The following is a 21,212-nucleotide window of genomic DNA, read 5'->3' as shown; positions in this document are numbered from 1 at the left end:
ATGGAGGCTTTATCCATGACGGACTGGGCTGTATCCACTCATCGTAGGATTTTCCGTTCCAGGGCATTGGTATTTCCATACCAGGCTGTATTACAGCCAGTCAATATACTCTCAAAGACTCAAAAGTACACTTATTATCAAAGTATGTATGCGGTATACAACCCTGAGATTCGCCTTCTCCACAGACAGTCATAAAACAAAGGAAACCATGGAACCCAAAGAAAAGCATCAAACCCCCTCCACGTGGGGAAAAAAAAACACAGATCATGTAAACAGCAACAAAAAATGAGCAAAAAACACAAAACCGAAAGAGTTCTACCTCAATTCGTTATCTGCAGGCCGCCCCGATCAAAATGGCCCAAAATACCAACAAAAGGAGGGGTGACCAGAAACACATGACAACGTGAACTACAGAGTCCAATCCACAAACCGCATCTGTTAAACATTTCCCAAGACCCAGAAATGCAGTATTATCCTCTGACAACATTGAGGGATAATTCGAACGCAGACAACTCCCTCAGGCAGCAGCGAGTGGAAGGCTGGTAAATGGTACCAAACACCCTCTCACCTTCCACACTTCCTTCAATGATTTCAATCTTCCTGGATGCTTTAATTGGTGAGAAGTGGAGCCTATCGTGGGCTCTTGCCCTGTCTCCAGGCTTCTTGGCCTCAAGGCCGCATATTTCACTCGAAGTCTCTCAGAGACAGCAAGCGCCCGATCACTCAATTGGTCCAAAAGCACACCGCCAAAATGTAGATCTCAGGCTGCAGCAGGTAGCACAACCATATTTGAAAGAAAAAGAGGGCATGAAAGAAGTTATTTTGTGAACTGTCTGGAGGATGTTGCTCTTGGTTGCTTTGCTGGTGTCATCCTCTATGAAAACCACACATCTATAGTTGTTTGTCAAAGTTTTAGTTAATAATAAGAGGACCAGTGACAATGGTATGATCAAAGTCGACATTGAAGAAGTGCGTAGGAACTCAAACTAGAAACAAGAGTGGATATTTCAGGGGCTCTGATCATAACCTGTTGAGTAGGGACAGGATGCTGTTTTTAGAGACAGACACGAGGTTAAACCAAAGAACTTACAGGGCAGCTGGTCTAATACAAATGGTGGAAGCACTATTGTTCAGTATAAAACTAATGGTAATGTGGAAAAATGTTAATGAATGAAACCCAGAAAGGATTTATTGAAATTGAATCATGTCTGCTATCCTGACTGAGTTCTTCAAAGGATTGATTGATGCTGTGTATGTGGTATTTTAGAAGGTTTTTGACAAAAGAATTGACTGAACAGCAAAGAATAACCCAAGAGATTAAAGGTTGCATGGATACATAATTGGTTGAGAGATAGAAAGGAGAGAGCAGTGGTGAATGGTTGTTTTTCAGACTGGAGACATGTGTGCAGAGTCCTTCCCCAGTAATTGGGGTAGAGGTCATTTTTTGGATATAATTAATAACTCGGACCTTAGGAATACAGAACATAATTTAAGATGGTACAGAAGAGGCACAATGTAGGACTGTAGAACAAATGAGGATCATGGTAACAGACCTTAGTAAATAAAATGTACTTTGGCATTAAATGCAACATGGAGAAATGTGAAGTGATACATATTTGTAGGAAGGATAAAGAAAGACGAGATGAACCAAATGGAAAAAGCAAAGGGTTGCAGAAACAGAGATACTTTGGGAGTGAAAACACATTAATCTATGAAAGAGTGAGGGAAGGTTGTTAAAATCTGTAATGTAGAAGGAGTAAATGCTGAAAACACTCAACAGGTCAGGCAGTGACTAAGGAAAGAAACAGAGTTAATGTTTCATGTTTGACACAAAGGGCATTTGCTGTTTCTTTTTCAGATTTTCTCTATCTGTAGTTATTTTGATTTTCATTTAAAATAATATATTTGGGATCCTTGGCCTTAAAAATAGAGAACCAAACAAGAAGTAATGATAACCCTTTATCAAGTACAGTGGATTCTGGTTAATTGGGACACACTTGGCACCAGTACATGTTGGCCCAATTAAGTGGCTGCCCCAGTTAGCTGAAGTATAGAAAAGACAAACTACTGTTTAACTGAGTAACAAATTATATATATATAAAGGAAATATGGAACAAATTAGAACACTGCCAATATTATTACAGAACTATAAAACTATAGTTCCTAACAGTCAATGACTGATCCAGTGTACACTACCGTGTTCTTTTGATTGACCAGATGAAGAAAATCAGCACAGACACTTGGTGCAGATAAAATTCTGCCTTCATACAATACTTTCATCAACTGCATCCTGCAAACCCTCATTTTCAGTGTAACATTCAAGATAATTGCCGATACCTTCAAGTTATTCCTAACTTGTTGAGGTAGTGAAATTGTTTCATTTTCACACACACCTCTGATGCTATTTGTAAACTTTTCCCTCTGATCACAGTGTATATTTAATGGCAACACAAGTGCATGTGAATGATGCTAATTAGAAACTTCGGTAACAGTCTTCTGTCCCAGTTAGGTGGCCTACTGCAAACAAAGAAAATCCTAACTATTTTCTTGATTAGTTTTTGCTCTTTAAGAGTTGTCCCAAAAAAGCGGCTGCCTCAGTTAACCGGAACCCGTGGTACCGGTTATGCCTCAATTAGAATATGGTTCTAATTCCTGAGTAATACACTTTAGTAATGATGTCAAGGCCGTGGAAAGGGTGTAGGAGATGTGTTAGAAAGGTAGCAGAAATAAAGGATTTTATTTCACAGTCAGCTTCATTATCACTGACGTGCCACGTGAAATTTGTGGTTTTGTAGCACCACTACAGAGCAAAGACAAAAATCTATAAATTACAGTAATAAATAAATGGATAGTGCAAAGAAAAAGACTGGTGAGATAGTGTTCATGGACCATTCAGAAATCTGATGGTGTAAGGGATGAAGCTGTTCCAAAATTATTGAGTGTGGGTCCTCAGGCTCCTGTGCCCCCCTCCCACCAGTGGTACCAACAGGAAGAGGGCATGTGCTGGATGCTAAGGGTCCTCAATGATGAATACCTTCTTGAGGAATTGTCTTTCGGAGATATCCTTGATGGAGTGAAGACTTGTGCCTGTATGGGGCTGGCTAAGTCTATAATCCTCTGCTCCCTTTTGCAATCCTGTGCCTTCCTCGTGATTGTATCAATGCCAAAATCAGAATCAGGTTTATTATCACTGACAAATATCATGAAATTTGTTGTTTGTGCAAGACATAAATATTATAAGCTACAAAAATAATTAAGCGCTGCAAGAGACAAATAATGAGGTCGTTTTCATGGGTTCACGGACTGTTCAGAAATCTGATGGTAGAGAGGCTGAAGCTATCTTAAACCACTGATAGTGTGTTTTCGGGCTGCTGTACCCCCTCTGTGATGGTAGTAACGCAAAGAGGGCATGTCCTAGCTGGTAAGGGTTTTTAATGATGGATTTATCTTCTTGGGATATTAGCTCCTGAAGATGTCCTTGATGGCAAGGTAGGTTGTGACCGTGATAGAACTGGTTGAGTCTACAACCATCTGCAGCCTCTTCAATCCTGCGCATTTGAGCCTGCAAGCCAGGCCATGATGTGATTAGTCAGCATTGTACTTCTGTCAAAATTTACATGAGCCTTCGATGACGTACCACCTCTCCTCAGGCTCTTAATCAAAAGAAGTTGCCTCCGTGCCCTCTTTGTGTTTGCTTCATTGTGTCAGACCCAGGATAGATCCTCAGAGATGTTGACACCCAGGAAGTTCAGAATCAGGTTTGCTGCCACTGACATGTCATGAAATTTATTGTTTTGCAGCAGCAGTAGAGTGCAAGACATATACTGTATGTTACAAAACAAAAATAATAAAAGATGAATAACAAGGTAGTGTTCTTGAGTTCATGGATTGTTCAGAAGTCCAATAGTGGAGGGGAAGAAGCTGTTCTTAAGATATGGAACATCGGCCTTCAGGCTCCTGTACCTCCTTGCTGATACGTTAGGCCCAGGACAGATCCTTTAAAATGTTGATGACCTGACACTTGAAGCTGCTCACCATTTCCACTGTTGCAGAGTCTTGAAAAGATTCAAGTTACTCCCTTTGTATCAGAACCGGTTAAGAGAAGATCTGTTGTATGTCTTCAAAATAATACATTACTTTTTGAGAGAAAATGAAGATGATGTATTATTTCCTGGGGCAGGATTTGAAACCAGAATCATCAGATTTAAGTTCAGAAGTACAGTGGATTCTGGTTAATTGGCCCATTGGTTAATCAGGGCTGCAACTTATTTGGTTAAAGAACAAAAACAAACCGAGAAAATAGGCAGGATTCCCTTCACAAACAAGAGAAAATCTGCAGATGCCAGAAATCCGAGCAATACACACAAAATGCTGAAGGAACTCAGTAGGCAGGCAGCATCTATGGAAAAGAGTAAACAGTCGATGTTTCAGGCAGAAATGTCGACTGTACTCTTCTCCATAGCTGTTGCCTGGCCTGCTGAATTCGTCCAGCATTTTGTGTGTGTTGGTAGGATTTCCTTCATTTATTTAGGATAATTGGGGCAGGAGATAGTCAGTCACATGCATTTGCGTGGCCGTTAGATACTATGCTATACTCAGAGGGAACGGTCGTGCTAGTTGTGTGTGCTTGTGTTATGTTATCCATTTGGGTCAATGGATGCTGATTAAAAAAGCAGTGATTTTTGATAATTCTGTTTTATTTATTTTGACTTAAAAAAATTGAGACCCTTGAAAAAATGCACCAAAAGAATCTGACAGTAACCAAAAAAATTACCCTGCTGGACCAAATTAAAAGCCATCCGCCTAGCATCGTTCATCATCAGCTGGCAGAGGTAACTGGACTGCAGAAATCTACAATCGCACTTGATACTTCAGCAAGATGAACTGCAAGAAGAATGAGCATTACATAGAGGACAACAGGAAAAATCTCAAAAACCACTCCAGATCCAGATGTTGAAGAAATGCTCAAACAACAGTTTTCCATTGTAACTGGACGAGGTGTTCATGTCAGTGGACCAATGTTAAAAAAACAAGTCAGAGAAGCTAACTAAGGTTTTAAAGCAACAGGTGGATGGTTGTCTCGATGGAAATGTAGACAGCACATTTCAAGGAAGCTCACGGTGGGAAAGTTAAGTGAAGAAACATGGAGATCTATTAGACTTCCTGACTTGCTTCAGAAGTTTTGTGTAGATGGTATCTAAAATTCTGATGAAACAGGCCTTTTTTATTCTGCCATGCCAGATGGTTCTCTTTGCCACAAACATAAAACACCATCAGTTTCAAAGAAAGCAATGGATTGCATAATTGTGTCGTGTTGTTCAAATATGTCAGGAGCTGATAAGAAGAAATTATTGCTTATTGGGGAAAGTGTTAAACATAAATGCTTTAAGAATGGATAGTTTACCAATTGTGTACTAGGCTAACAAGAATGTGTGGATGACTTCTGAAATCTTTAAAAAATGGCTGATAAGTGGGGATATGGAGTTATGGTGGAAATCAAGCAGAATTCTTCCACTTATTGACAATTGTGCAGCACACACTAATGCAGAAAGTTTGAGAAACAACCAGCTGGAATTTCTGACCGCCAATACAACATCCTTGGTGCAGCCAATGGACATGGGAGTCACAGGAATTAATAAAAATTTAAAGACGTTATATTGCGGCAAGTTGGTGAACCACATTCTCAAAACAATTGAAGAAAATCTACTGACATCTTCAACGGTCGAGGAAATGAGTGCAAGGATTAACCCTTTATAGGTAGAACAGCTTGTTAGTGATAGTTGACCAGAAATAAGCAGCAAAACAATTCAGAGCTGTTTTGCTCCCTGCGGTTTCAAACACTCAGGCTTGGAGACGCCGGAAATGGCTGGGAGTGCATATGAAGCAATTTCACTCCTTCAGCAAGTTAGGAGCTATGTAGAATTTGAAGGAGTTGGCAATCATCTTGAATATTACAATTAAAATGAAGATTTGGAGGATGCAATCATCAAAAGCTTTTGGGGTGATGTGGGGTGGAGGGAACACCAAGGCAGACAAAATGAAGATGAGGAACGTGATGAAAATGACGCAGCTGAACCCGAGCTAGTGACTACGCAGGGTTCCAGGAAATTTATTGTTGGATTGCAACATTAGTTCATGCAGGAAGGCAATAAAGACAGTCCATTATCTGCACTGGTTGACTGCGCTGATTTTGTTCATTTAAAGTCACTCAAAAGAACATGCCAGCATACAGTCTCAATGAATTTCTCTGACGGTAACCATCATAAACTAATACACAGTTTTATAGTACTGCAGTAATATTGGTAGTGTTCTAATTTGTTCTGTATTTAATTTAAATAGGCAATTGGTTACTCAGTTAAATAGTAGTTTGTCTTTTTTGTACCTTTTTAACTATTTCCACAAAATTCCTGATAATTGGGGCAGCCGTTTATTTGGTCCAAAAAGTGCTGGCCTGGATGTGTCCCAATTAACCGGAATACACTGCATTGGGATAATGTGAAAGCTCTTTATTAAATGTTTTTCAGAATTGAGTGGCCTTATATGAGTGACTTATAGAAGCAGACTTAGTTGTAAACATTTAAAAAGAAATGGGTAAGTATCAGGATATGAAAATTGTAGAAAACAATAGATCAATTTGGACAGCTCACTCTAGGCAACAAATCTTCTCATTTTCTCCACAAAAGACGACATTGCATCTACATTGTAAAATAGTTTTCTATTGGAAAAAGTTCAAGAAATTATTTATTATAGCTTTGCTCTCTTTCAGAACAATGGTAATTGCAATCTTCCCAGATTGGCACTGGCTTTTTCATGTTGCTTAGAAACTGGGGTGCAGATGAGCCTTTGGCACCTGACAGCTCACTAGTGATTCTCAATAGGGAAATCAATTTCTGCTCTTCAGTTTCAGCTGAGCTGTGTGAACTTTTTCCCCCATTTTATTTCTGCTTCTTTTTCGAGATATTCGGGAAATAGTGTGTTGGTAGGGCATGCTTCTCTTAAAGGACTTGCTCACCCCTAAAAAGCATTGCATGTTTACTTCCCACTCAGACGTAGGAATGAAGGTCACCGCAGTTAGTGTCTGCACTTTTTTACTTTATTCTGCAGTCTGATATTGTTTTACTTTTTACTACGCTAATGCACTATTGTAAGGAACTAATCTGTATAGATGTTATAGAAGACAAGTTTTTCACGATCTCGTTACATATGACTGCAATAAACTAAGATACCAATTTAATTTAGATTATTAGATTTTAGATTATGAGGACACAGTCCTCTTTTATTGTCATTTAGTAATGCATGCATTAAGAAATGATACAATATTCCTCCGGTGTGATATCACAGAAACACAGGACAGACCGAGACTGAAAAACTAACAAAAACCACATAATTATAACGTATCAGACATCCCACCCTGCAAAAACTCATTTCAGGGAGGTAGCACCATCAATTTGCGGGAGACCTCCGGGAGAGGTGGGATGTCTGCAATAGAGTAGCTCCTTAGCAGCTGGCCAGCTAGTTTAAATAATGTTAGCTATGCTAATAAACGAATGACACCTGTTAAACTCACCTCAACATGTCTTTTACATTTTAACCCACCATGGGCAATAGAAAAGTCACTGTTGCAAACAGCGCAGCGAGCAACACTGTCATTATTTTTAACCCTTATTAGGCAGGGGTACACCTTAGTGTAGTCTGGGGTGATGTACGTTTTATATTTTCTTTTTTTGGAACACTCTGCCACTCTGACTTTTTTTGGAACTCTCTCTCTCTCTCTCTCTCTCTCTCTCGCTCTCTCTCGCTCTCTGTCTCTCGCTCTCTCGCTCTCTCTCTCTCTCTCTCTCTCTCTCTCTCTGTCTCTGTCTCTGTCTCTCTCTCTCGCTCTCTCTCGCTCTCTCGCTCTCTCTCACTCTCTCTCTCGCTCTCTCGCTCTCTCGCTCTCTCACTCTCTCTCTCTCTCTCTCTCACTCACTCTCTCGCTCTCTCTCTCTCTCGCTCTCACTCGCACTCACTTTCTTGATCTTGTGCTCGCTCTCTCGCGCACTCTCTCATGCTCGCTCTCAAAAAAAAATCAATTTCCGGGACATTGTATATAATTTGCGGGCATCAGGGAGCCACTATTAATTTGCGGGAGACTCTCGGACCTTCCGGGAGAGGTGGGATGTCTGATAGTTACAACAGTGCAGCAATACCATAACTTGATAAAGAACAGGCCATGGGCACAGTAAAAAAGTTCAAAGTCTCTCGAAAGTCCCACATCTCACGCAGACGGGAGAAGGAAGAAAACTCTCCCTGCCATGCCCGACCACAGTCCGACTCTGAGTCATCCGAAAACTTCGAGCTCCGATCAGCCCTCTGACACCGAGCACCGAGCACCATCTCTGCCGAACACTTTGACCCCAGCCTCGGTCGCCTGCAGCAGGCAAAGCCGGGGATTTTGGGGCCTCCCCTCCTGAAGATTCTCGATCGCACAGTAGCAGTTCACCATGACTCAGGGTTTCTGATTCTTATTCTGAGTCATCTGCTGGAGCTCTGCAGCTTCAATCAGGAAACTGTGCCCCGAATGACTGCAAGACGTGCATCCAGCTGCATCTTCTTACAGACTGTGTTAGGGAATTGGAGCTGAAGCTGGATCAACTCCGGATCATTTGGCAGGCTGAGGGGATAGACAGGACATACAGGGAGGTAGTTACACCCAAGGTGCAGGACACAATAACCGGGTGACCTCAGGAGGGCAAAAGAGGATAGGTAGCCAGTGCAGAGTACCCCTGTGGCCATTCCGCTCAGCAACAGGTACAGTATACGGCTTTGGCTACTGTTGGTGGGGGGATGACCGAGCAGAAGAAAGGCATGGCTGCCTGGTCTCTGGCACTGACTCTGTCTCTTTGGGTCAGAAGGGAAGGGGGGAGAAAAGGCAAACTGCAGTGATAGGGGATTTGGTAGTTAGGGGAACAGACAGGAGGTTCTGTGGACAAGAATGAGATTCCCGGAATGTATGTTGCCTCCTGGGTGCCAAGGTCAGGGTCATCTCCAATTAAGTCTGCAACATAGGAGGATGAGCAGCCGAAGGACGTGGTCAATGTTGATGTCAATGACAGGAAATGTAACAAGGTCCTGCAAAATAAGTTTATGGGAGTTAGGTTGTAAGGTACAGGACAGGACCTCCAGGATTGTGATTTCAGGATTGCTGCCTGTGCCTCATGCTAATGAGACCAGAAATAGGAAGGTAATACAGTTTAAGATGTGGCTAAGGAAATGGTGCAGGAGGGAGGCCTTTAGATTATTGGATCATTGGACTTCTCTTTCAGGCAGGAAGGTTTGCACTTCAACTGGAGGGGGCTAATATCCCAGCAGGAAGGTTTGTTTGTGCTACAGGGGGTGGGGTTAAGCTAGAGTTGCAGGCGGATGGGAGCCAAAATATCAGAACAGTTAGTGGAGAGGTTGTAGAGACAGATGTTGATAAGACCTCAGACAAAGTCAAGAATCGAAAGGTTGAGCATGGTGGGGGTAATGTTCTGAATTGTGTATATTTCAATGCAAGGAGTACTGTAGAAAGGTGGGTGAGCTTAGGGCATGGATCAACACGTGGCGTTATGACATTGTGGTCATTAGTGAGACGGGTGCAAGAGGGGCAGGACTGGGAGTGGGTTCTGTTGTTTTTGAGGTGATAGAGCAAGAGGGATTAAAGGGGAAAGGGTTACATTACTAGCCGGGGAAAATGTCACGGCAGAGGGTGATGAGAGTGTGGAACGAGTTGCCATTGAAAGTGCTGGATTCGGGTTTGATTTCAGCATTTAAGAGAAATTTGGATAGTTATATGCATGGGAGGGGTATAGAGGATTATGGTCCGGGTGCAGGTTGATTGGACTAGGCAGATTACTAGCTCAGCATGGACTAGATGGTCCAAAGGACCTGTTTTTGTGCTGTATGGCTCTACGACCATATTTGACAGCTGTTAGATCAGGGCTTCTGACCCTCAGATAAAATAGGAAAGAGGCAGCATCATCAACTCCCACAATAATGCTGGCTTTCCCGAGTGTAGGCATCTATTGATGTAATTTACCTGAATCAAAAAGCAGTAAACATGGCCCCTTTCACATCCATAGCAGAAACAGATTCATCTTGCACAAAGTGAAAAATGCAACACTGTGATGTGAATTAATTTCTTGTTACATTACATAATGGACTGTAAGGCAGGAGACACCCAGATGATCAGGTTCTCCACTCCTCTATGTAAAACTGTCTTGGTGTTCGTTTATTATTGTCACATGTACCAAGATACAGTGAACAGCTTGTCTTGCATACTGTTTGTACAGATCAAATCTTTACACCATGCATTGAGCTAGAATAAGGTAAACCAATAAAAATGCAGTAAATGTAAACAATAAAGTGCAAGATCATAACAACATGAATGTAAGGCCATTTGTCCATCCTATTGTACATGAGGCCCAATCGAGAGTCTCTATGATAACAGTGGCTTAAGCCTGGTGGCATGAGCTTTCAGGCCCCTGTATCTCTGCACATGGGAGGGGAGAGAATGAGAATGGCCAGGGTGGGTGGGTCTTTTGACTCTGCTGGCTGCTTTACTGAGGCAGTAAGAAGTATAGATTGAGTCCACAGAAGGCAGGTAGAATTCACAGCTGAGCTGTGTGCATAATTCTCTGTGTTCCCTTGCAGTCATGTGCAGAGTAGTTCCATACCAAGCCATTATGCATCAAGACAGAATGCTTTCTGTAGTGCATTGATAAAAATTGGTAAAAGACCTGAGGAAGTAGATGCACGAGTCAGCTTTCTTGACTGTGACATCAATGTGTTTGGACCAGGACAAGCTATTGATGATGTTTACACCTGGGAACGTGAAGTTCTCAACCCTCTCAACCTCAGCACCCTTTCACATAGACAGGAGCATGTGCACTGCTCCCTCTCTGAAGTCATTGGCCAGCTCATGGCTATTGCCACGACACCATGTCACTGAGTTCTCTGTCTCCTTCCTATACCCTGACTCACCGTTATTTGAGAACCAGCTCACCATGGTGGTATCATTTGCAAACTTTAGGGCAGAATCTGCCCATGCAGTCATGAGTATATAGGGAGTAGAGTAGGGGGCTTAGAGTGCAACCTTGTGGAGCACCAGTGTCTAGAATGATCATGGCAGAGGTGTTGTTGACTATCCTTGCTTATTGCGATCTGTTGGTCAGAAGGTCAAAGAGTCAGTTGCAAAGGGTGGAACTTTCAGCCCAGCAACATGAAAACTCACGACTACATGCAGTACTTGGAATGTACTCTTTTTCCAAACTGTTTTGGAGGAGGTGGTCTCTCAGATAAGCCCTTTCGTTCACATGCATTATGGATTAACATTTCCTTGAGGAGATAAAAGGATATCGGTGAGATGTACAGTGACAATGTGACAAATGAGAGCTCAACTGCAGCTCTAAATCCTTTGTTTCTGCTTTGAGGGAACATCGCAGGCAACAAGATATGTCAGTTAGTCAAATTTCCCTTTATAGTTTGCTCCTGCTTCATTGATTTTATTGTGACCAACCTTTTAAATGTCAATCTCCCGAAGCAACAGAGAATGAAGCCATTTGTCAACACATTTGTAGGTTGGTGTCTTATTGACTAAACAGACCCATCTGCTTTACATGGGTAATGATTTGTGAGAGCACTTACTCATTTAAAATTCCACTTACAGACAGTATTAATAGGTTAATGCCTTACGTGTAGCAGTTGCTTAGAGATCATTCTTGCTTTGTCTTTATAAAAACAAATAAACAGAATCATCTATAATCATTCAATCAGGTCACAGCTTATAAAGTAATTGAAAATCAAAAACAGTGGCAGGTTCAATGGATTCAAAGTACATTTATTATCAAAGAATGTTTTCTTACAGGCAGCAATCTGAAAGAGCCCAGTTAAAGAAATAAAGACCAGCTCCCCCGGTGTGCAGAGAAAGAGAAAGCTAAACACAAATCATGCAAACAATAGAAGCGGGCCGCAGCATTCCAGACCAAAGCGAGCCCTTAGAACTGAGTAGGCCCGAAGCCTCACTCTCAGTTCATCATATTAGTGGGGCAAATCCCTGCGAAGCTTGCAGACATGAAGCACGGCAGCTGGGGGCTGCTTCACAGCCTCAGCTCCACAGAGAAAGGTGAGCATTGAGGGAGAGTGATCAAAATCGTCCTGACTCCATCTCGCCTCTGATCCCGGCATCCTGCCTTTCCAGTCCAAATTGTTCAAATGTGAACCATGAGTTCTTATGATGGGTCTTCAACCCCGAAATATTACTCTCTTTCTCCTTCTACGGGTGATAGCTGATCTGCTGAATGTTTCCAGCATTTTCTGCTTTTTTTTCCCCTTTAAAATTTATTACCCTGCCTGTAGAAATCAGGCTATTGAAATGTTATGGTGCTTAATCTTTAACCCAAAGGGAGCTAGTTGGGGGTTGAGGTGGAAAGTAGACTAACTATTCATTAGTATGGCACTAAGAGCTTCTACCACCTCCTCCCGTGTGATCTGGCTGATTTCCAGGGAAGAGTGCTCCTGGGCATTTTTAATAGCTGTTCAGTCATTGGAAGTGACATTTTAAAGTGACATTAAATAATTTCCATCAATAATTGAAATGTCAAGACACAAGACAAATGTTTAAATGCATTCAGAAGAATTTCCAGGAAAAGTTTGCAGCGGCCTGAGCTTTATCTGAGAAATGACATTTGCAGTGAGCTACTATGGTGCTTGGAAGTGGAATTGGAGGTCACTACTGGTAAATATATAGAAGACTATGGATCTAGTGCTGGGAAGGTGGGATTAGTGTGGACATGATTGATTGAATAGCTGCAGCTGTTGTATATTTTTCAATGGCTTTCTATGCTTAGATTGTTACATAATCAAACACGGGAGCAACACCCTGATCTGTCTTTTTGGTTTTTGGCCAATGTTTGCAGGGTGTGTGTGTAAGCAGTACGGGTGGTGGTGGGAGGGGGGGTTGATTGTAGGGGATGTGTGTCAGTATAGGTATATACGAACACGTGAATCTTCAGGGGCAAAGTGCAGCAGAAAATACGGGAAGTGCTCAGTGGGTCGGGTAGCATCCATGGAGAGAGAAACAGTGTCAGTGTTTCAGGTCTAGGATCCTTTCTTCTGCACTGGAAAAGTGAGGAAACAAGCAAAGGGCTGAAGGTAGGAGTTTGGAGAGAAGACTGTGGAGGATTCAAGATTCAAGATTAAAAAAACTTCATTGTCATTCTGACCATACATCAGCTCTGCAGGGCAGAATGAGACAGCATTTCTCAGGGGCAGTGCAATCATAACATAACAGATGCAACACTAAATAATAAACATAACAATAAATAGTAAAACACAGCCACATGTCCGTTAAAATCAGTTATAAGTGTCCAAAGCAGAGTCAGGTGGAGCAGCTATTTAGCAGTCTGACTGCCTGTGGGAGGAAGCTGTTTAGTAGCCTTGTGGTTTTAGTTTTGATGCTCCTGTAACGTTTGCCTGATGGCAGAAGAACAACCAGTTCATGGAGAGGGTGTGAGGGGTCTTTAATGATGTACTGTGTCTTCTGGAGGTATTGACTCTGAAAGAGGTCTTGGACAGAAGGTAGGGAGACCCCAATAACCTTCTCTGCTCCCCTAACCACCCTCTGCAAGGCTTTTTTGTCGACAGCATTGCAGCTGGAGTACCAGGTTGTGATGCAAAAGGTCAGCACACTCTCAACCACGCCTCTGTAGAATGTAGTTAAGATGTTAGTGGGGAGTGATGCTTGTTTAAGCTTCCTCAGAAAGTGCAATCTCTGCTGGGCCCGTTTCACAATCCCAGTGGTGTTCCTGGACCAGGTGAGATTGTCCGAGATCTGCACCCCAAGGAACTTGATGTTTTCCACTCTCTCCACTGTGGAGCCGCTGATGCTGGGGGGTGTGTGCTCAGGCTGAGACCGTCTGAAATCGATGATCATCTCCTTGGTTTTGGTGACATTAAGCATCAACTTGTTATTCCTGCACCAGCTCTCTAGGTGTTTGACCGCCTCCCTGTACATAGTTTCATCATTTTTGCTGATGAGCCCCACCACTGTGGTATCATCTGCAAATTTAATGATCAGGTTCTCCTTGAATCTGGCTGCACAGTCATGTGTTAGCAGTGTAAACAGCAATGGGCTAAGCACACAGCCTTGTGGGGATCCAGTGCCCAGTGTGATGGAGTCAGAGATGTTCCTGCCAACACGGACTGACTGTGGTCTCTCTGTCAAGAAATCCAAAATCCAGCGACTCATGGCAGTGCTAAGGCCAAGCAGCGACAGTTTCTCCACTAGTCTCTCCGGGATGATGGTATTGAACGCTGAACTGAAATCAATGTACAGGATTCTGGCATAAGTGTCTTTGTTGTCCCAGTGAGAGAGAACTGTGTGCAGTGTGGTGGATATTGCATCCTCTGTAGAGCGATTTGGACGATAAGCAAACTAGAGGATCCAGCGATGAGGGGAGGCTGGCTGTGATATGAGGCTTGACAAGCCGTTCAAAACATTTCATCACTATCATTTCTTTGCTACAGGGATGATTGTGGAGGTTTTGAAGCATCTGGGGACAATAGCTTGACTAAGGGAGATGTTGAAAATGTCTGTCAGGACATCTGCTAATACATCAGCACATTCCTTGAGCACACGTCCAGGAACTGGCTATGACTGGATGAAGAGCAAAGTAGTCAATTACTTTTAAAACTGCAGATGGAGACTTAAAAGAAACTGTTAAGACATGTCTAATTTAGAAGGATCTGTGCATTACATCTGGATTTGCCATTCAGGCTACTTATACCCAATGGACCACTGGTTGGGAAAATAAGAAGTTGTGATCAGAATTGTGATTTTTTTTTCTGGTAATAATCTTGCCCTGGAAATAATGGGCAGATTAGACGTGCATTTGTAAGCACTTCCATTTTGGAAGCCCATGATGAAAACTCCACAACTTTCAGCCACTTAGCTGCCCCTGAGAATATCGATGTTGATTGTTTAATCGCCACGTGCAAAAGCAGCGAGGCGACTGACGTCAGGCTTTTTCAGGAATATTCGGCAGATATTGTTCTCAGTGATGACGTCCCTTTATCTGTGTCACCTCTTCGGAGACAGCAGATCTTACAGCAGGATGTGGCTGTGACCACATCTTGCACCATGGTGAGAAGGTGGTCCTGAAATCAAGTGAAGTGCATGATAATGCCTGTAGCTCCTCAATCCTGGCAGCATGTGGGTTGCATTTATTATGCAGCGCAGCGCCACTGAGCTCCTGTATCATTTTAGGGTGAGTCATTCTTTGTTTCATCTCCTGGTAAAATGAGACGGTAAACAAGTCATCAGGGGAAAGTTTGGAACTGAGTCACTGTTACCTAAGTGACTTTGGCATTTAGCCAGCATATTTGGAATGAATCCCAGAGTGACTAGCAATCAACTTGCTTATTAGCTGAGAGGGAATTGGGTCCGACTGAAGTCTCATGCCATGTCTAACCTTTACACGTTCTCTCTGCAGTCTCTTTCCTATTATTTCACTCTTTCACAGGACAGGCTCCACAATTGTTGTCACTTACGGATATTTTCAGCCATCATTTTCAACTATGCTTTTTGAACTAAAAGAAAAGCTGAGAGATTGTGCAGGGAACTAATGGAGCAATGTTAATTAGTAATAAATCAGCGTAATAACTAGTTTCACAGGAAACTCCATTAGTGCTGGCTGGCATAAATTTTCAGAACCTACTAATGCGTAGGTTCTGAAAATTCTGAAAATTAATGCCCACTGATATTAGATGATGCAAGATAATGATAAGAATTAGATTAAGGCTATTAAAGACCTCAGTGAAGGGTAGTTCTGATGTAACTATTAGGGGACGTTGTGGGATAATAACAAGTTTCCCAAATGGCACTTAATGCAATTCCATATGCTAAGGAATGAAAGATCTTCAGGAGCCTGATGTAAGTGTTTAAAATCACACAGTCTAAGATATTCACTGTTATGTACCTAGATATTCTGTTCAACCTGAACCTGAAACCTAAGAAGCTGCTCTTACTTATGGTTGTGCTAGACAATTCCCATCAATGTTATTGGAACAGAAAACTCTGAGGCTACTTAACAGATGTAACAAGTTTAATTTTATTCTAATCCCATAATCACTTGCCCTTATAGAACACTGATACCTCTCATCTTAGTAACTCTTCCTCATGTAATATTTCTTCCTCGTGTTATATCTCAATGCACAGAGTATAAGAAATAAGGTGGATGATCTTGTTGCACTATTACAGATGGTCAGGTATGATGTGGGGGCCATCACTGAATTGTGGCTGAAGGATGGTTGTAGTTTGGAGCTGGGTGTCCAAGTTTACGCATTGTATCGAAGAGATAGGAAGGTAGGCAAAGGGGGTGCCGTGGCTCTGCTGGTAAAGAATGGCATCAAATCAGTGGAAAGATGTGACATAGGATCAGAAGATGTTGGATCCTTGTGGGCTGAGTTAAGAAACTGCAAGGCTAAAAGGACCCTGATGGCAGTTATATACAGGCCTCCCAACAGTAGCAGGGATGTGGACCACAGATTACAACATGAAACAGAAAAAGTGTGTCACAAGGGCAATGTTATGATGGTCATGGGAGACTTTAGCATGCAGGTCAATTGGGAAGATCAGGTTGGAAATAGTTCTCAAAAGAGTGAATTTGTTGAATGCCTATGAGATGGCTTTTTAGAGAAGTTTGTTGTTAAGCCTACTAGGGGATCAGCTATACTCGATTGTGTGTTATGCAATGAACTGGAGGCGATTAGGGAGCTTAAGATAAAAGAGCCCTTACGAGCCAATGATCACAATATGATTGAGTTCAACGTGAAATTTGATAGGAAGAAGGTAAAGTCTGATACAGCAGTAATCCAGTGGAGTAAGGGAAATTACAGCAGTATGAGAGAGGAGCTGGCCAAAGTAAATTAGAAGGTGCTGCTGGCAGGGATGACAGCAGAACAGCAATGGTGTGAGTTTCTAGGAAAAATGAGGAAGGTGCAGGACAGGTGTATTCCAAAACAAAAGAAATTTTCAAATGGCAAAATAGTACAACCGTGGCTGACAAGGGAATTCAAAGCTAATCTAAAAACAAAAGAGGGCATACAGCAAATCAAAAATTTGCAGGAAGACAGAGGATTGGGAAGCTTTTAAAAACCTACAGGGAGCAACTAAAAGAATTATTAGAAGGGAAAAGATGAAATATGAAAGCGAGCTAGCAAACAATATCAAAGTGGATAATAAAAGATTTTTCAAGTATGTAAAAAATAAAAGAGAGATGAGAATGGATATAGGACCACTAGAAAATGAGGCTGGAGAAATAATAATGGGGGACAAGGGGATGACAGATGAACTAAATGAGTATTTGCATCAGTCTTCACTGTGGAGAACACTAGCAATGTGCCAGGTGTTGAAGGGTGGGAGGGAAGAGAAGTAACTGCAGTTACTATTACAAGGGAGAAGGTGCTCAAAAAGCTGAAAGACCTAAGGGTACTTAAGTCACCTGGACCAGATGAACTGCAACCTAGGGTTCTGAAAGAGGTAGTGTTAGAGATTGTGGAGGCATTAACAATGATCTTTCAAAAATCATTGGACTCTGGCATGGTGCCTGAGGACTGGAAAGTTGCTAATGTTACTACACTCTTAAGAAAGCAGGAAGGCAGCAGAAAGGAAATTATAGACCAGTCAGACTAACCTCAATGGTTGGGAAGATTTTGGAGTCAATTGTTAAGGATGATATTATGGAGTACTTGGTGACACAGGACAAAATCAGCATTGTTTCCTTAAGGGAACCTGTTGGAATTCTTTGAGGAGATTACAGGTAAGATAGATAAAGGGGATGCAGTGGATGTTGTATATTTGGACTTTCAGAAAGCCTTTGACAAGGTGCCACACATGAGGCTGCTTACCAACTTAAGAGCCCATGATATTACAGAAAGGTTACTAACATGGTTAGAGCATTGGCTGACTGGTAGGAGCCAGTGACGAGTAGTGTTCCGCAGGGGCCGGTGTTGGGACTGCATCTTTTTATGCTGAATATCAATGATTTAAATGATGGAATAGATAGGTCTATTGCCAAGTTTGCAGATGATATGAAGATTGGTGGAGGGGCAGGTAGTGTCGAGGAAACAGATAGGCTGCAGAAGGACTTAGACAGATTAGGAGAATGGGCAAGGAAGTGACAAATGAAATACAATGTTGGTCATGCACTTAAAGAAATGCGCAGACTATTTTCTAAATGGGGAGAAAATCCAAAAATGTGAGATGCGAAGGGACCAGGGAGACCATGTGCAGAATACCCTAAAAGTTAACTTGCAGGTAGAGTTGATGATGAGGAAGACAAATGTAATTATAGCATTAATTTCAAGAAGTCTTGAATACAAGAGCAGAGATGTGATGCTGAGACTTTATAAAGCAATGATGAAGCCTCACCTGGAGTATGGTGAACAGTTTTGGGCTCCTCATGTAAGAAAAAATGTGCTGGCATTGGAGAGGGTCCAGAGGCGGTTCACAATGATGGTCCTGGGAATGAAAGGGTTATCATACGAGGAATGTTTGATGGCTCTGTGTCTGTACGCGCTGGAATTTAGAAGGATGAGAGTGGATCTCATTGAAACCTTTTGAATGTTGAAAGGCCTAAAGGCCTAGACAGAGTAGATGTGGAAAGGATGGTTTCTATGGTGGGGGAGTCTTGGACAGGAAGGCACAGCCTCAGGGTAGAGGGGTGTCCATTTAAAGCAGAGATGTGGAGAAATTCCTTTAGCCAGTGGGTGCTGAATTTGTGGAATTTGTTGCCACACACAGCTGTGGAGGCCAGGTCGCTGGGTGTATTTAAGGCAGAGATTGATAGGTTCTTGATTGGACAAAGCATCAAAGGTTATGGGGAGAAGGCCAGGGAATGGGGTTGACGAGGGGGAAAAAAGGATCAGCCATGATTGAATGGTGGAGCAGACTCGATAGGCTAGATGGCCTAATTCTGCTCCTATGTCTTATGGTCTTATGTTCCAATCACTCTCCTTTACCTTGGGGCTTTCCTTTCACTGGGAAACATTTTCTATAACTGCAAATGGCTGTTTTACAGGATTGAAATAAAATTAAACTCATTTGACAATGTCATTGCTTTATTAATCAGTTTGTTTTTAATTGTATATTATTCAAATCAGGGTCATATCTGAGTAGGATCTAATGAATGGACTGTATGACCAGCCCCATTTGTTTTGTGCATATGAAATGATATTTTCAATTTAACGACAAGGGCTGACAAGCTGAGGGAGATATAACTGTTGTAGGTGTTTCCAGAGGATTTTATGAGCTGAGTGCTCTACTACTAATGAGACTAAAAGGATCGTGAATAATATTCCTTCACTAGAGTGTAATTGTGAATTTTTTAGTGAATTTACTACAATATCAGTAAGTAGCCAAATTTGTCAATATGTTATTCATTACTGCAGTTATAATCTTTCAACCATGAGAACCAATTTCGGAATAAATTATCCAGTGGCATTGAGTTGAAGTTGGAATTGATGTGAGAAGATATGGTTGCTAGGAAACAGCCTATTGACTTTCTGTTGAATAAATGATAAGATGTCGCAGTGGCTTGTGATGAAGGATGGTTCAGTATTGAAATGTTTTAGTCAACAATATGTACATATTATGCCACACAGTAAGTTATGGTGGGTGCTTAAGATCATTTGATAGGTTGGAGTTACAAAGGTCACATTTGGATTTGCAGATGTTCTTTTATCTTTGACGATAGAGGTGACACCTAAACTGATTATTTTTCATGGTGGAGGGGCATCAAGAACTCATGTGTCCTGGAAAGGATATGAGCAGTATCAACACAAAATGCTGGAGGAAATCAGCAGGTCAGACAGCATCTATGGATATCAAATGTTCCAAGTAAAATTTACTATCAGAGTATATATAGGTCACCACATACAACCCTGAGATTCTTTTTCCTGCGGGCATGCTTAGCAATAAATAAGAAGAGCATGAAATAAAAAGATAATGAGTCCTTAAATTGAGATCATTGGTTGTGGGAACACCAGAAATAGAATGAGTGCAGTTAACACACATAGAAGTTGCTGGTGAACGCAGCAGGCTAGGCAGCATCTCTAGGAAGAGGTACAGTCGACGTTGCGGGCCGAGATCCTTCGTCAGGACTAACTGAAAGAAAAGCTAGAAAGAGATTTGAAAGTGGGAGGGGGAGATCCGAAATGATAGGAGAAAACAGGAGGGGGAGGATGGAGCCAAGAGCTGGACAGTTGATTGGCAAAAGGGATATGAGAGGATCATGGGACTGGAGGCCTAGGGAGAAAGAAAGGGGGAGGGGGTAAGCCCAGAGGATGGGCAAGGGGCATAGTGAGAGGGACAGAGGGAGAAAAAGGAGAGAGAGAGAAAGAATATGTGTGTATAAATAAATAAATAACGGATGAGGTGGGACATTAGTGGAAGTTTGAGAAGTCAATGTTCATGCCATCAGGTTGGAGGCTACCCAGATGGAATATAAGGTGTTGTTCCTCCAACCTGAGTGTGGCTTCATCTTTACAGTAGAGGAGGCTGTGGAGAGACATATCAGAATGGGAATGGGATGTGGAATCTGTCCGTCAGAGAAAGCAGGATCTCCCAGTGGCCACACATTTTATTCCACGTCCCATTCCCATTCTGATATGTCTATCCACGGCCTCCTCTACTGTAAAGATGAAGCCACACTCGGGTTGGAGGAACAACACCTTATATTCCATCTGGGTAGCCTCCAACCTAATGGCATGAACATTGACTTCTCAAACTTCCGCTAATGCCCCACCGCCCCACCTGTACCCCATCCGTTATTTATTTATATACACACATTCTTTTTCTTTTTCTCCCTCTGTCCCTCTCACTATGCCCCTTGCCCATCCTCTGGGCTTTATCCCCCTCTCCCCTTTTCTTTCTCCCTGGGCCTCCTGTCCCATGATCCTCTCATATCCCTTTTGCCAATCAACTGTCCAGCCCTTGGCTCCAACTCCCCCTCCTGTCTTCTCCTATCATTTTAGATCTCCCCCTCCCCCTCCCACTTCCAAATCTCTTACTAGCTCTTCTTTCAGTTAGTCCTGACGAAGAGTCTCGGCCCGGAACATCGACTGTACCTCTTCCTAGAGACGCTGCCTGACCTGCTGTGTTCACCAGCGACTTTTATGTGTGTTGCTTGAAA

General features: G+C 42.3%; 1 protein-coding gene across 4 annotated transcripts in view; it reads left to right on the top strand.

Annotated features, from left to right (window-relative positions):
- LOC134351601 (synapsin-3-like) overlaps positions 1–21,212 on the top strand; it is a 337,761-nt gene that overhangs the window by 21,627 nt on the left and 294,922 nt on the right. The window contains exon 1 of one of the 4 annotated variants that reach the window (XM_063057971.1): positions 13,483–13,599. The exons of the other annotated variants lie outside the window; for them this stretch is intronic. The gene's annotated coding sequence lies outside the window, so the exon portion shown is untranslated. Of the gene's footprint in view, positions 1–13,482; positions 13,600–21,212 lie in introns of those variants that run through there. 4 annotated transcript variants of the gene reach the window in all.

This window comes from Mobula hypostoma, chromosome 9, assembly GCF_963921235.1.
Source record: "Mobula hypostoma chromosome 9, sMobHyp1.1, whole genome shotgun sequence".
Taxonomy (NCBI): Eukaryota; Metazoa; Chordata; class Chondrichthyes; order Myliobatiformes; family Myliobatidae; genus Mobula; species Mobula hypostoma.
This window is presented reverse-complemented; position numbering and strand designations above follow the sequence as displayed.